This window comes from Myotis lucifugus, unplaced genomic scaffold, assembly GCF_000147115.1.
Source record: "Myotis lucifugus unplaced genomic scaffold, Myoluc2.0 scaffold_2, whole genome shotgun sequence".
Classification (NCBI taxonomy): Eukaryota; Metazoa; Chordata; class Mammalia; order Chiroptera; family Vespertilionidae; genus Myotis; species Myotis lucifugus.
The window spans coordinates 22994266-23011551 of NW_005871050.1; the positions used below are offsets into that span (position 1 = coordinate 22994266).

The 17286-nt window shown below is 41.1% G+C and overlaps 1 protein-coding gene across 1 annotated transcript in view; it reads left to right on the plus strand.

The window, feature by feature from the left end:
- Window positions 1-397: 397 nt before the first annotated feature.
- The window catches only part of AMOT (angiomotin), a 70217-nt gene continuing 53328 nt past the window's right edge, over window positions 398-17286 (plus strand). The window contains exons 1-3 of the mRNA XM_006082209.3: window positions 398-800; window positions 9300-9377; window positions 15718-15866. The gene's annotated coding sequence lies outside the window, so the exon portion shown is untranslated. The remainder of the gene's footprint in view (window positions 801-9299; window positions 9378-15717; window positions 15867-17286) is intronic.

Sequence of the window (17286 nt, forward strand, 5' to 3'; positions counted from 1 at the left end):
GGCGGGGAGCTGTACTGGCTCTCCCACGCGACTCCGCTCCGCTGTTGCTGTAAATAATTATTGTACTCTTTGCAGAACCCTTTCCTTCCTCCCACTCAGTCCTTGCGTAGACGCTTAGGGACACTGTAACCAAGTTGTGCCACGTTAATGAGTGAAGGACAGCGAGGGCCCAGAGCTCCGGCCTGAGGGGCTGGACACCCCAGTTCAATTGTTTGAAACTTCCCCGCCCTCTGGCCCCGCCTCCCTCCCCCCTCCCCCTCTCCCCCGACCTCCGCTCCAGGGTCCAGGCAAACGCCCTCCCTTTTTTCCCGCCCTCTACTCCGCCCCCTCCGCAGTCCACTCCGCCCCCCCGCCCCCTCCCGCTCCTGGGCGGTCCCAGCCGCCTTCCACAAGAAGAAAAGCCACCCATTCGTCCCCCTCCCCTACCTCCCATCCTTTGCCCAGGAGCTGCCTTCATCGCAGTCACGCCCCTTCCTTCCGAGGAGATTTCTGACTGCCCAAGCTGGTAGACCCCTGATTTATTCCCCCATCTCCTCTCTCTTTCGCTTCATCTTCTTTTAGTTCTCACCGCTCCCTCCACCCCCACCTCCAATCTGTCTCGCCTCCGACCATCCGCTGCTCCACCCTCCGGCCCGGTATCCTGCCTGTCCACTGCCACCAAGGAAAACCCAGAGGGAGCAGCGAAGAGGGGAGCAGCCGGGTGTCCGGGCTTCTCCCCTGCCCATCCCTGGCTTTTGGCCCGGGACCGAAGCCACTTGAAGAAGCAGAGAGTCGTCACCTTGTCTTCGTTGCATTCAGGGGTAGGAGACGCCTGGTTAATTTTCGCGGGGAACTGGGGCAGAATCCATGGTGGCATGAACTTGATCGTGCCCTCGCGTGAGTCGATCTACATGCGTGTGGGGATACCCGTGTGTCCTACTTTCTTTGCAGCTGGCCATGAGTTTTTCGACATGTGCAGCAAGTTAAATCGGTTAAAAAGTGTGTGCTCCTTTCCCGTCCTGTGGAGATGCTAGTGGGTACCACAAGTTGATGGTACTTTTACTTCATTGCCTCCTGGGGTCCTTGTAGGTAGGTCGCTAGGTAATTAAGCACAAAAGAAATTAAAGACCTGAGGGAACTTGAGGTCTACATTTAGCTCAGCAGGAAAGTACGTGCTTATCTCAGATTGCTAGATGCATTCCTTCTAAATGCTTAGGGTTGGGGTCGGGGCTTACACTCCCATCCCCCGGGGCCTTGAATTCTTGGAAGTCTTAAAGTCACGTAGTAACCTACAATGATACACTCACGTGTGTGTGTGTGTGTGTGTGTGTGTGTGTGTGTTGGTGAGGAGGAGTTGCCCCTTATCTGCATTATATATGTCAGTGACTAGTTTTGCAGGATCATGCAGGTGTCTTGAGGGTCCCAAGCCTGGGTCACTATGTTGCTGCTTCAACAGCAAGATGGACTTACCTACTTATGAAACTGAAGAGAAAGAAAAGTGAGGTGGAAAGTGACAGTCTTTGTAGGCTGTGAGCAATCCCTGAGAAATTCACACTAATAATAATGTAATAATAATTTGCCGCCAGGGACTAAATACAATCAAATGAAAGAGGCAAGGGGAAGTTTGTGAGAAACAGCATTTCTGATCTCTAGCATGTATTTTAGAAAGAATTTTCTGACCCCTTGGAGTGTCTAATTTAGTTCTTCTTCCTCCTCTCCCTCTCCCCCTGAGGAAGAGTGGAAATTGGGAGACATTTTAAAACTTTTTTGAATATAATCCTCTTCTCCCACTCAGAGAGAAAGATAGTCACCATGATCTTCAATAATGGAGAGCTAAGGTTATTTAAGTCTCCTTGAACTAGGCTTGTGAATACTTCTTTCTCAGGCCAACCTTTGTGAAGCCTTCTCAGTTAGACCTTTCAGCACCCTCATTTAGTAGCTAAGAATAGTTTGAGATACCATTTTGGATGCGGGATAAATCTTCACCCATCTCATACCTATCTCCAGTTGGCCAAGCACAGCAAACTTACAAGAATGGTGGTGTTCAAAGACCTATTACCAAGATGTCGCAAACTCATTGCTTATTCGGGAACAAACTATTGACATATTTTAAAATAATTTTGTTGGTTGATTTTAATGGGGGAAAGGAAAGCAGGAAAGGAGAGAAGGAACGCTACAGGGTGACAATTTTAAAGGCTATCATGTTTCAGATCTGCTGGGAGGGAAAAGTTGGCCTGACCAAACTACATTTTATAACTAGCCTGGGATATTTTAATAGCCAGGTGGTTGTAGAGTAGTTGCATCTATTTACAGATGATAACTCAGGTCCCAGCTATTCTGTATGGGTTTACCCGGTGTCATTTACAGACACTTTATGGCACTACATCATACTTAATTTTAAGATACTTCTTTCTTTGGAAAAGTCTGGTTCTGTAAATTGAAAGTGCTTATTCTAACTTCATAGTCTAGATATGAAGCAAACCTCTGACCATACTTGTATGTAGAGTAACTTTTATGTAGAAGTTGTGGATCTGTTTACCTATTTAAAAGGTTTTAGACGAGAGTTAAAAAAATCATATTCAATACTCTTGGATTTGGAAGTTGAAATGTCATTTCTGGTTTATGAAGTATGATTTATTAGACTAATGCACAGCCAAAGCTTTTTATGGAGTTTCGTTATCTGAGGTTTTGTAAAGAACGAATCAGACTTTCTAGAAGGTCTTAAGAACAGTCAATTCAGAAAGCAGAGAGATGGATGCTATGACCTTGAGGTCCCATTGAGTGCCAGAATTCTAAGTGGGTACATCTGCTTCTGCGCCTCTCCTAAGAGCTCTCCCAGGGCCTGCGCCTTCTTTAAAAGGGTGTCTTTGTAATTAAGCAGCACTTCTCCCCCATCCCCCTTTCTTCCTTTGATCCAGCTCTTTAAGGCTTTTTTTCCCCCCATTTGGAGACAAGAGGAATTTCCCACACTCTTCTACTCCCCTCTTAAGGTTTCTTTTCCTTTTCCCCCTAAAAAGTCCCCCCGAATTCTCAGGATGGTTAGAAGTTGTTTTGTTGGTGGTGGGGGTTACCAATGAGGATGAGTAGAGGATATATTTCCTCTTTGGAAATGCTTGTGACCAGGTAGCCTCCTCCATGGAGACTGAGCATTTGGAATGCATGAGAACAGTGTATTAGGTACTGTCTGGAAGAAATTGTCCTTTGCACCCATTAAGCCCAGCTTAAAACCACTGAAAGGAGTGGAGGAGGTGTGTGTAGTTGTGGCCAAGCCTTTTAGGATGGTAAATGGGCAGGTAAATGTCCCCAAATCTATTATATCACCTCTTACCCCCATTGGATTCAGTGGGTTTGGAGATCTGCTTGACAAGTTAATTAGGTTGGGACTAAACCAATTTGTTTAGAATTGTGCTCCATTGATTTCCTGTCCCCAAGAATTTTTGTTGGTGGGTTACTATGACATATTGGCTTTAGTCTTGCTTACTTCTTCATTCCTTGCTGCCTTATGTAGACTTTGGTTCAAAATTGAGGGTCCCATCCCAAGTCAAAGGTTAGAATTTGGTCCCAGGAATGAAGACAACATTAAACAGGCAGTCCGTACTGCATTACTCTGCTCTGTGGTGGGTTTTGGACACCTTTTAACCCAGAGAAAGGAGGGCTGTCGCCCCTTCCATTCACAACATACAAAATCTGAACTTTTAAAAAAAAGAAAAAAGAAGGTCATTTGCTTTATAAAAGAATCTACTAGTTTTGTGTGTGTGTGTGTGTGTGTGTGTGTGTGTGTGTTTGAAAGAACTAGCTTTCCTAGTTAGTGCCTTTGAACAATTACTTGATATATAAAAATTCACTATAGCTGAGCCTTCTCTGAAATATATTTATTGCAGAAAGGAAGACATTAGGCTTCTGTTGTAATAATTATTGTTTGACTTAAGTGAGAACATTAGTTGGCCTTTGAAATCTTTTTGTTGTATAGGATGGAGTTAATTTTCTAAATCATTTTGGCTTGTAATAATGCTGGCCACCTTTAGCCGTAGCCTCCAACCACTTGTAGAAGGGAGCCAGTATGACTTGATGGAAATAAATCAGACTTTACAGACTTTGATAATTGTAAGGATGGACTCTCTACACCATATAGCTGAAATATTTTAATTCCAGTTACTGTATTGGAATACCTCAAAGGCACAGAAAATTACTTCAGGTAAATAGCAGTGACTTTAAGAAGCTATGCATGATAAGCTTTCCTAGCAAGCTTATTGGTGAGGACCTGGGCTCTTGACCCACCGCTAACTCAGTTTATCACCCTTGGCAAGTTTTCTCCTCTGTAAATTGTAAGGGTCAGACAGGGTGATTTTGAGAACCAGTCCTCAAAAGTTTATGGTTCTCAGCCATAGCCAGTTTGGCTCAGTGGACAGAGCGTCAGCCTGCAGACTGAGGGACCCCGGGTTTGATTCCAGTCAAGGTTGCAGGTTCGATCCCTGGCCCTGGTTGGGCGCATGTGGGAGGCAACCAATTGATGTCTTACTCACATCAATATTTCTCTCCCTCTCCCTCTCCCTTCCAGTCTCCCTAAAAATCAATGGAAAAAATATCCTCGGGTGAGGATTTTAAAAATAAATAAAAATAAAAAGTTTATGGTTCTTTTCCTAGGCTTCAGTTTCTGGTGTGAATATGAATGAGTCCTACTAGAATGGGGTGCAGCAGTTGTTAGAAATACAATCATGTAGTCATCTGGATAATTTTTAAAAATCTGTAAGGATATATTAATATAAGTGCATTCTGTTTTGTATTTAAATAACATATCTAATTTAAAAACTAAGACTCTGCCCAAAACTTGGTCGAGAATCCCATCATCCTAACAGTTCACCTGCGTTCATTTTTTCCAGTTCCTTTCAGTCCTTATTTCTCAATTTACATGGATTTTACATAGAGTCATAGAAATATCCCCTGTTGCTTTTAAATAAATGACCCACCTAAGACTTATCTTTGTAAACCTGTGTGGAGGAATGAAGTCAGAACCTGACTGAATTTACATGAAGAATCCCAAATTTGTTGTTTGAGAGACTAGGTGTGATTTAGGGGTGCTCATGTATCAAGCAAAACTGTTAATTCTACTTCCTTGACCTTCTGTTACTCCTCCATCATTCATTTTAAGCAAAAATAAAATGAGGGTTTACTGTTTTGTCTAAATCACTAATGATCCTCAAATCACTGTATCATGATATCCCACCAAGAGGGTACAAATTTGAGTAGACTATGAAATTTCCTGAATGAGAAAGGAAAGTCAAAAAAGCACAAACATTTTGTTTTATAGCTTTGAAAATAATACATTTAAATTAGACTAAATATAGTAAGGAAACTAAGTAAGGACTTTAGACAATTAAATATAAGGTATGTAGGTGTAGCGAGGTAACCCACACATAATGGGTTCTTCATCTGAGACCTTCACCATATAGTGAAAGTTCAGTTACAGGGTCCTTTAATTTTCCTTTGATAGCAAGTTATAATATATGTATGATCTCCAATTTTAGATAGACTCATTCCTGAAAACCAGTGGCTCATCATAGATTAGATTTCTTTAACCAGAACAGGAAGGTAAAATATGGGTTTTTAGTACTTAGTACCAAGTTCAGTACAGGGACATTTTAAAATGATATGTGTTCATGGGAAAATGCAGATGGATATATTTGCTAAATCTCCTAAGGTCATTTTTAAAAACATTTTTTAACTCTATTGACTGTCCTTCACATTTGTAAAGTCACTTTCACTATTGTCCCCACTCCATGAAATATCATTAGACTGTGTGACTTGAAGCTAGGCTCTGGGTTTCTCTGCACAACCCTCTCTGACTTGCCATGTGGCCAAGGGTAAATGAATTAGCTGCTCTGAGCTCCAGTTTCCCTTCTGGGAAGCAAGGATATTAATACTTCACAGAGGTGTTTAGGCATGCTTCATATTGGGCACAAGCTTTGAGGTCATTAGAGGAAAGGTGTTTGCATGATGGCAGAGCAGGCTTATTATAGGGTCCTGAGCAGGTGTTGACTTTTAATGAGTTTTGCTCTCTTACAGTGTCCTTTGCTTCATTGCCTTATTGGCTACTAGAGGCCCGGTGCACAAAATTCATGCATGGGTAAGGTGCCTAGGCCTGGCCAGGGATCAGGGCAGATCGGGGCCTTCTAGCTGCTGGCCAGCGCTTTCCTTTGTTCTGCACCGCCCCCTGGTGGCCAGCACACATCATAGGGAGCTATCGAACTCCTGAGGGGACACTTTGCCTATTAGCCTTTTATATATATATAGATAATTGATTGTACCGTCATTTGTATTATTGACCCTCTTGGCTCTTAAAATAATGAATTAAACATTTTCATTCTATGTGGTAAGTTGAAGCTCTAGTAGGAGGACTGTAGCATCTCACAGGATGCTGAAAATAGCTTCAAAAAGACACATTAGTTGGAATGTGCCATACAGTTTAGTGAGTTCTTCAAAGCTCTTCCAGAAGATTAAAAAGAGTGAAGCAAATTTCTGTGTGTGTGTGTGTGTGTGTGTGTGTGTGTGTGTGAGTGTGTGTGTGTGTGTTTTAAAGGAGAAAGTTTTGAGTAATATTTGCTTGTGACACATACTGATGATAGCCAGTAACTGAAACCCAGCCATTGTAGTGTTTTATACACAGCTGGTTTTTATTAATGATGGAATATTTATGCTTGCTGTACACTTCATGGCTCATTTCCATGTGTATGTCAGGACTTAAATACCCCCAAAAGCAACATTAAGATAACATTAAATATAAATGTGGCCAAGCTGGAAAGGGTGTGTTTTGGGGGGGTCTCTCTTATTCTTATTGGTGTTGCTTCAGATAACAATAACTGCCCCCCAACTTTAGACACTGATGCCAATCTTTTTTTTTCCCTTTACATAACCCATAGAAAACTTTATATTTTTTATCCTTTTGATATGGACAAATGATCTCCCCTCCCTTCATAATGCAGATGAAACTGATGTATGTGTTTTTTAAGAGCATATTTTCCTTGCACATGCTTCTCATTATCCGAGAGGCCTGGACTCAATCAGTAAAGGAGCAGAGAAACCACATAATTGAAAGGAGAATGACGGTGGTGCATACTTGGAATATTTGTGGGAAGGGGATTGCTGACATCAGAAAATTTAGTGGCCTGAGTGTTAACAGCATTGAAGAGAAATAAGCTTTCTGTGTTTCTGTGCACTGAGAATTATTTTTGAGGGGATAAAAATATGGGCCAGGTTTGACATCCTTTTATGAAGTTGCCCTGGAAACTTTGATGAAGATTATAGAATAGTTCAATTAAAACCTTCCCCATTAGGAAGCTAATTAGTATATTACTTAATCATTTGGGTTGTTTTCAAGGGGCATAGATTTGCATTGAATTAATGACATTTTTTTATGTGATAGGAAACTAAGATAAAAATCACAGATGGGGAAAATTATTTAGATTGCCTATATTGAAGAAATCTAATTTTCTCCTCATTACATTTAGGTTTTCAGTTCAGATTCTTGTTTCACTCTGTTTATATACAGTGATCACATTTTAGTTTAGTAGCCAGTTTTACTTTCTGGATCATGGGCTGTAAACCACCGCCTATTAATTTGAGTTTCCTGTATGAATTGGAAAAATATGACAAATGATAAAAAAAACCCATTTTATTAAGGTAACATTTGTTTTTTTCTTCTATAATTAGTTTCTCTTCTCTCTCTCTCTCTCTCTCTCTCTCTCTCTCTCTGTGTGTGTGTGTGTGTGTGTGTGTGTGTTTGGGAGAGGCAAATTGTTTTTTTTTAAAGAAAACAATTTTTGGTGCTAAGAAAATTTTGATGACCCCTTTTACCCCCAAGAACATTCTGTCTGCCTCAGGCTCTCAGTTAGGCTTCCATTAGGGCAATGTGATGATTTTTCTGACCTGGTACTTTTTGTGACTAGGCTAGCAGTTCTCCCTTGGCAGCCTGAAGGAGAGTGTTTATGATGGGAACTGGAGTGCTGGATTCCTAGCACGTTCTTTCTTCTGTACTCCGCCTTTTTTAAGAGAATGAATACTTGCTCCTGAGGTTTCAGGGCCATTTGAAATAGAATAAGTGCTCAGTAGCTAAATATGTAATGTGTGTCTGTGTGGCACTCCTTTTCCCCCTAACTAGCAGGGGAAAGTCATTACAATGTTGGGCAAAAGTAGGTTTACAGTTCGCATGGAAAATAATACAATCAACTATATATATATATATATATATATATATATATATATATATATATATATATAGCCAATATGCAAAGTGTCCCCTCCGATGTTTGACTGGGAGACCAGGAGTTCAATCGCTCGCTATGATGTGCGCTGACCACCAGGGGGTGGTGCAGAACAAAGGAAGGCCCTGGCCAGCAGCCAGCAGCCAGGTAAGGGAGGCCCCGGCCAGCAGCCGGAAGGCCTCTATGGGCCTTGATCGCCGGCCAGGCCTAGGGACCCTATCTGTGCATGAATTTGCACTGGGCCCCTAGTTACTAAATAATAATACAAGAATAAACTGATTCATATGCTCACAACCTACTTTTTTTTACCGCCCTGTATTCCCTGATGCTATACCTGCAGCATATGCCTGCCCTAGAGTTTTGGAGGGTGGGCAAGTTGGTTGCATTATATGATTTGTAGTTGAACTGATTTCACCCGACTTCTTCCTGGGGAGGCAGGGACGAGATTTAGTTTCGCAATGGCAACTCAGTCAGGACAGGTTCTTGGGACTTGCAAGTCAGCATGAGGAGGAGGGGCTGACTCTGGGGAGTGACTCAGGCCCTTTGGTATGAAGATATCAAACGCTGGCTCCTGTTCGTGCACCTGCTGGATGCCACACCTGTAGTCAGCACCTGAGCCCCACTCAGACACAAGGCAGATGGGGCTCCCTTCCAAAGGGGTACAGCAAACCAGGGAGTTCCTAATTATGTTAGTGGAGCACCACTGCACGTTATATTTAGCCGTTTTAGCATTGGTAAGGGGAAACGTCTCAGATATTTTCTTGTAGGTGCAGTGCACTAGCTTGCTCAAGATACTGTTGGAGCCCTGAGGGAATCTGCTTTCCTAATGAATTTCTCTTGTGAACTGTCCTCTTAAAAACTGAAGAGTCAGTTCTGTAGAGGTTTGTGTGTAGTAACCCAACACAGGGCAGGAAGTCACAATACCTGGATTCTTATCCTGGTCCCACCAGTGGGCCACAGTGAAACCTTGGTCAAATTAGTTGTCATTAGTTATCTGTCCTGGACCTAAGCTTCTGCAGTTGTAAAATAGAATTAATCACATCTGCCTTTATTTCCTCACAGAGCTGCTGAGAAGGACAAATAAGATAACAGAAGTGAAAGAGCTTTTGTCTCCTTAGAAGAAAGGCTGAGAAACTAAAGGTAACAGTATTATTGTTACTGCTAGTATATCTTTCATTCCTTTTCTCTTTTTTTGTTGTCTCTAGCAAAGTCTTTGGGAAGTTATTTACTCACTATGCAATTATTAAGCATAATTTATGTACCAATTAAAGTTTTAGGTGTTAAGAATGACACAGAAGAAAAGCTTGCACTCAGCCCGTGCCCTCTAAGATCTTGCAGTCTAACAACTTCCATTTCTGGCTCAACATATTAAGTGATTTCTGTGTGGGTCCTTAAAAGCTTAAAGGACATGAATGAACCTCTTTTTTCTTCTCTGCATTGCAAATGGGGACTTCCATTTCTGGAGCAGTGTATTCCAAGGTTTAGATTGAAGGTGTAAGAGGAAGGAGGGGGAGCCATAGGTAAATAAAGGAACTTCTTTCGCATGCGCACAATTGCCAAGTACCTGACCCTTGCTCACTTTTTTCAGGAGCTCAACTTAGTTTCATCTTTGATTCTAGTCTGCTCCTACTCTGTGTGATCCAGCCCACTCTTTGACCTTAGCTGTTATTCATATGCTAATGACTCCCAAAGATATATCTCAACTTATCTTTGACTCCTCCCTTTCCAACTTCTCCATAAGCAAGTCGGTTATCAGATTATGTGTCTCCTACTCAGCTCTTAGGTCTGTCCCTCTGTGAAGCTTTGCTCAGATGGCTCAGAGGTTTTTGCAGGGTTCTCTGTGTTACCAGAGTTATCTGCTTATACCTCTGGTTTCCTGTTGAATTGTGCCCCACTGCTTGAGTGGGAGCTCCTTGAGGACTGGACTGTTTCATTTCTCTCTCTCTCTCTCTCTCTCTCTCTCTCTCTCTCTCTCTCTTTTCACTCTAGGACCTTTGCAGTTTCTGGCTATAGTTAAGTGCTTAATAAATATTTGTGGAAAATATGGTTTGATAAGTGTTCTAATAGAGATATATACAAATGAGGAGAGAGAATTAATTTTCCATATTGAGCAGAGTTGGGGGCAGGGGGAAAATGGACAAAGATTAGGGGAAAAACCTTCAAGGAGAAGGTGGAAAGCACTGTTCTCTTTTGAGAATTCTCACTAAGCAGCCCAGGAAAGATGCCTGTTGTGTCTGCTCTTGCTAAGGCATCTCTGGCCTGTTTCCTCCCTTGCCTTAGGACTGGATGACTTTTATGGTCGAGTCTGCAAATAAACCTCTGACTACATAACACCTTGGCCATTTAAGACAGATGCCACTTAGCCATATAATATTAAACAGGGCTGACCCTAAATGTGCCACCTTAACTGTGGCTGAAAACTAGGGGTACACAGTCACATTGGTTATCTATGCTTAGTTCTATATAGCACAATACCCTGTCAAATATATTGAATATTGATATTGGAAAACTAACCAATTTAATTCTGAGAATTTAGCACATGGGGTCACTAGAACTGAATGTCTTCAAGCTGACTGTCAGATCTTTCCAAGGGCAAAAAATGAAACATGATATAAGCCATTACAGGCCATGAACCTATTCTCATCCACCTGATAGTTTTACTAATGAGCTTCTTGACTGGGTGGCAATTTGGGACAAGTGCATGCAAGCTGGATTCACAAGGGAGTCCACATTCCACTCTGCCATTTTGAAAGTCACTGGGATACTACACTGCTTCTCTTGGCTTCTTTCCCTCCCAGGAGTCCTGCTCTGCCCTGGTGGAGAAGTGGGAGCAGGATAACTTTTCATTAAATGAAGGAGAGATTTCATGGGACTTTGATGTTTTGCTAGTTTTATTTTTTTAGTGGGTTGTCTAAAAACATTCATGCTCCATGACCATTAATTTTACTTTTGGGATTCTATCATTAGGAAACAATCCAAAATATTGAAAAAGGCCAAATCAAAAGATGTTTTTATAACATTATTTAGACTAGAACAAAATTGAAAGCAGTTTAAATGTCTGAATAATTGGAAAATAGGTAAGTGAATTTTGATACACTCATTTAATGGACTATTACACAGTCATTGCAGTGTTTGTTATGAAGTCTATGCTTCAACATGGAGAAAGTGTTTATGATAAAGTGAAATGTAGCATCCAAAATTACATGTACATTCATATTTCATTGCTTTGCAAAAACACAAGTATACAAAGAAAAAACGAAAGGAAATATTCTATAATATTAACAACGTGTGGGTTGAGTTGCTAGGATTATGAGTGATTTTTTTTCTGTTATAAATATTTGCGTGTTGTGCTTATATTACTTGTAAAATAAGTAAAAATAAAAGTGAGTAGTATGCCATTGAAAATAGGATATTGGTAAAGTAGATAGCTTCTGGGTATATTTTTAAACTTTTCTCAGTTTATACTCAATATGATTTTATGGACTGCTTATATTCTTTCTGAGGCAAGAAGAAATGGGATGTGATGGTGTGATATATTTATTCCTCCCTTGAAATGGCTATGTGTGGAGCAAGGTGGAGGGGTGGTGGCAACAGTATTTTTCTTGTTACCCAGTATTTCACCGCTCATGTACATTTTAGGGTTAATCACTTTTGTTGGCTGTTAACATGTTCAACTTAATTGACTTATAGTACAGAAACATAAAACTGGGACCAAATTGACCACACCTTTGAGTTGCCGTCTCAGAAACAGATAACTGATACTGATCCTCAGTAAGATTTGGAAATGCCAAGGTCTTACCGTGGTTCTTAAAATAAATTTCTAACCTAATCTAGATTGAGGAAGAGCTAGGAGCAAAGAAGTGGGGCTGACTCAAAGCTTTTTCTTAAGCTAGTACTAGACTTAAGTAACAGTAAGTACCAAGTCATTATGATGTTGACAAGACCTACAACAGGGGCCTGGAAATATTGATCAGTGGAGGTTCCTGCTACTCTCCGACCTATCTGCATATCTTGGCCTACAGAGGAGCTATTGTGTAAGGTCCTTCCACCATACTTCTAACTAAACACAACCCTCTCACCTGTTTGGATCACCCCATTATCATTTTACTTGTAATGGAATTGAAAAATTGGTGGTAGCATTAAACCCCATTCATAGTCTTTTAAAACTAGAGTCAATTCAATTTCATAAATATTTATTAAGCATCTTCTATGTATAAACTAATATGCTAGATAATATGTTTTAGTGGAAGGACTGTTCCCTTTGGAGTAATAAAACCTGTATTCTGGCCCTGGCTCTGACCTCTTTTAAGCTCTGGCATCTTCATCTATAAAAAGGGAGGGTTGGACCACTGGATGGTCTCCCAGGAGTCTTTCTTCCAACATTCACTGATTTAAGGACCTCTGCACACAAACTGAGTTGCAAATAAAGATTTTACAAAACCAACCTTACTTTATAAAATTGCAGAGCCTTCTAGAAAAAAAGCCAGTTTGAAATAATAATATTAATAGCTAACTTTTACTGAGTCTTTACTGTGTACCAGGCTCTGTGTTTATACTTTACATGGATTACCTCCCTTCAGCTTTATAAAACTCTATGAGGCATGAGCACTGTTATTCCTATTTTGCAAATGATGAAATTTGAAACTTGGGGAGGTCAAGAGACATGTATGAGGTAAGGTAGTAAACCATAGATCCAGAATTTGAACTTGGATAGAGTAACTCTAGGCCCTGGTTCTTAACCATGGTGTTTATACTGCCTGCCCATTATCCATCGAAAGTTTAGGGCTAACCTGCAAAGGGACCATTGTTTCTTACCTCCCAGAGGAAGTGAATTAGTATCCTGAGTTGCAAGATTATTGGGAAAGGTGTTCCCTAGGACACTTCAGGCCACAATATGGACCAACCAGAGAGGACATGAGAGAATTCAGTGGGCCATTTTGCCTCTCTTTGTGTGGGAGGGTGTGTGCATGTGTGCGTGTGCATGTGTGTTTTATGCACAAATATGTGCATGCAGATACAGGGAAAACTTTGAACTGGCTTATTTCCAGAGAACTGGAAGTAAAATTGTATGAACAAGTTGACCAAGATTTAGCAGAGAAACAGGTTTCCTAGACTTGATTCTTCATTGTGGTTGGTGGAGTGAGGGGTGGGGGCAGAATAGGAGGAGATAGAAGGGACAAAGAGAAAATCTTATAGGCATATTTCAAAATTTATTTGAAGGGTGGGAATTTGGCCACCTTGTCATGTTGATTTTCTGGGACTTGGGTTGGGAAACATCTGGGCTCTCACTAATGTATTTTGGCTCAATCTCCCAGGTATACTGGGAGAGGCCAACGACTGCAAATGGAGTAAGAATTTAGCTTGGCCTTGCTGACCTGTTGTTATTACAGAAGAGTTGAATATATAGATTCAAATTGCATTTTTAAAGAGAGAACCACGGATATCCTTTCTTCCCCTATCAAATATCCTCAGGGACAGTCTGCTTGTCCAGGAGAAACAAGGTTATTTTATTGATTGAAGATGATGTCAGACCCCTGACAGTTGGGGTGATTAAATCTGTGGGCAGATTAAAGATTTAAGAGTTCATACTATTTTAGTTCTTGCACATGAGACAATAATATTTTCCTTTCTCTAATAAATAAATGGAGTAGTGTTTTCCTTTTTATGTGACTCAATATGTAGATGAACATAAGTTCTTTAAGAAGCAATCAGCAAACTGGAGAGAAATCAGCAAAGCTTTTTTTCTTAGGCTGAGTTCTTTTCCTCTTTTAAACAGAAACAAAAAAGTCCAGGGGGCGGGGTTATGGGGAGGGACAGTCTGTGTCCGGTTGACTTAAAATGATTTGAGTTTTGAAAAGGATATGTAAGAGAGAGGACAAAATTAAGGAACAAGAGTAAGACTTTGGACAAGTAAAGTTTTTGTGGTGAGGAGCTGGGAAATAGAAGCAAGCCAGTCAAGATTGGCATGAAGAATCTAAATAGTACTGGCAAAGAATTGTATGGTGGTTTCTCTCCAGGGGTCCAAGTTTAGAAGCCTTGGGCTGTTTTCTGCGTGTTTCAGTTAAAAAAAAAGAGACAACTTTTTGTTCAGAATTGGACAACAGAAGCACAGGGGTTATTTACCATAGCTCTGTTAATAGTCCAGTTTTGATTCCAATTAGAAGTTGTTCCTCTCTTTGAAATTAGGGGAGACACCCCAAAATAATTACCTTGCAGATGGGAGATGCTTTTGCTTTTGATTGTGATTACACGTTGGGCCAAAACAAGATGGAAAGGCAAATTTCCATGTTTTCTCACTCTATATCTGTTCATTTTATTTTTGGCAACATTGCAAGGAAATAATGTTAAATTAATCACTGTGCGGTTTTGTGGATTTTTAAAAAACTCAGATGTTTTGGACATGCTCCCGAAATACAGAGATGCTTGTGTGCTTCTTTTGCATTGCCCTGCTCCACAAACGGGTGCCTCTGGTGCAGATGAAAGCCTTTCCTTAAGTGATATGAGTGAGTCATGCCGAAGGCAGGACAGAAAATAAGAATGTGGATCATCTGCATGCCACCTAAACACAAACTCTTCAGTTTGAGTACCATTTTGGTTGGACCTGCAGGGCCTTTTCTGAGGGTCAAAGCAGTAATTAGAAATGGGGACTATCTCAAACCCTTATCTGGTGGGTGTTTGCAGTTAGCCTTGATTGTGTGAGTCTAGCCTTTCCTTTGCGGAGACACCAGGGCTGTGGAAGTGCTGAGAAAGCAAGTGGAGGCATCTTCTTGAGGGAGAGGGGCTGCTGCTATGCATTGAGAAGGGCAGTTGCCTTTGCTGCTCCAGGAAGCATGGATGGGCCATCGATCAGATTGTAAGCTCTGTGAGGGCAGGAACAATATGTTGTGTGTCTGTTGTATTCCTCTAGCATGGTGTTGGAGAGTATCTGGAATAGCGAGTATGCAATAAATACTTAATGACTTGGGTAAAAAGGAGTTTGGGATTGCTTCTGCCCAGCTGAGTCTGTAGCAGTTGAATTGAGAGTTCCACTGCACATTTATATTTGACCAAAAACCTGCCCTCTGATGACCGCCTTTTTTCTGGGATGCGGGGCCTCATTCACCTGTCCTGCTACTGATAGCAATCGAAAGGAAACACCCTAAAGGTGACTGTGGTTATAGCTTCTGTCATCACCCATCATTTCAACTCAGAACCGAAGCAGCGGCTTTTGGGGCTGTGAGGCTAGAGCAGAGCAATCTCCCAGTCTCAGACCTGGACATTTCCATCTCCTGGAGACTGGCCGATCTCCTGAACATACTGCTGGATAGTGACATTTCTTTCTGTCTTGGTGGAAATGGATCCTGCCACTCATATAAAAGGCAAGCCCATGGGAGGACGAGTCATTCCCTTGGAAGGACTGGTTTGGTTAACAGTTGGCCATTGGTGGCAAAATAGAAACGACGTTTTTATTTCTCCTCCCTCCCCCTCCTGAACATTTCAGAGTGACCACTGGTTGGACTCTTGGCGGCGCTTAACCTGAACCTGAGTGTTAGGGGAGAGGGAATCTGCCGTTGCGGTTTCTGGAGCTGCTCATAAGCAAGAATTCCCTATCCTGATCAAGGCTTTAAGCCTAAAAGAAAGCAGAAATAGGTATGGATCACCAATGTGTATGTGTGCCCGTGTGTGTGCAAGCCTGTGTGCGTGCAGGGTGGGGTGGGTGTGGAATGGGAGGGGGTGGTGTACTTACTCTTCAGGATCTGGGGTAGCTCAATGTCTGGATTTCATTGCCTTGCAAGAGGGGTTTATAAGTGATTTTTCTGTGATCATACATACTCCTGTTTCCATTTTTTTGAGAAAGGAAAAGTAGTTTGGCAGTCATTTTTCCAGTTTCAGGCACTAAAGGAGATTTATGTTATATTTCTCAGCCTATCAGAAAATCCCAATCTGACAGTTTAAAGACAAGAGTCCCAGTGGGTCACTGGGAGGGAGGGAGGGAAAGGGAACTTGAGGGCAGTTTGCTCAGCCCCTTGGTGTGCTCTTCCCCCAAAATATGATTAATGAGATTTAAGGAGGGCCTTTGGAAGGTTAACTACTCTATACAATAATTAGAAACCAGGTAGAATAATGATGCAAGAAGTGTGAGAGGAGAGAAGATGACTGTTCTCTATCTATCATACACGTCTTTGGGTCACTCCCTGTAAGACTAAAGGAAAGGGGGTTATGTTTTCAGAGGCTATTTAATATATAAATCAGGGCCTTGTAATCAGGATTCCAGAGTTCTCATCTAGGAACCCAAGGGTGGATTAGGTTGACCTTTATTGTAACTTTTTGTGTGACGTCATGTCCATTATCCAACACTACTTAAGATCCTTAGAGTGAAAGTTTCATTATTGAGCATTAGTATTAAATTATAGTATATAACATGAGAGACAGATTCTGTCCAAAGATTTTTTGAGCCTGTAATGAGTTTATATGCATTACTTACTATACTGTGCAGAGAGAGAGAGACAATGTAAGAGGTCACCTATATTATTTTTTAGGTTGGGGACTAGAAGATAAGAAAAGAGGAATCAGTTGTTTAGATTACCCTGTAAAACCATGGCATGCTTAGAATTTGAATCTTGAGTTGTCTTACTACTGATATGTTTCACTCAATCCATATTACTTCCTTAAGAAGAATTAGTTGGGGGGGGGATATTATAACTATACCCTTTCCAGAAGGATAACCTTTAAAATTTTCAATTTCTAAATGCTGTCAGAGGCCCTCTTAAATGAAAGAGGGTTTTCCCTTAAGCACCCAACAACAACAACAACAACAAAATCTCAAAGACAATTCCTGGATGGCTGAAAGAAAAACTTATCAATAACAATGATTCCAAGCCCTTCTCTTACTAAGCCAGGGAGCATCCAAAATGGACAATACAGAAAGGATTCCTTTAAAAAAATATGTTTCAGAGTTTTATGAGATCACAGAAAATTATATCCATCGAGCAGGGATCATTTCTATCTGGTGCAAGCCAAGCTCTCATCACCTTTTATGTACTTACTTATTATTTGGCATTTTATAACT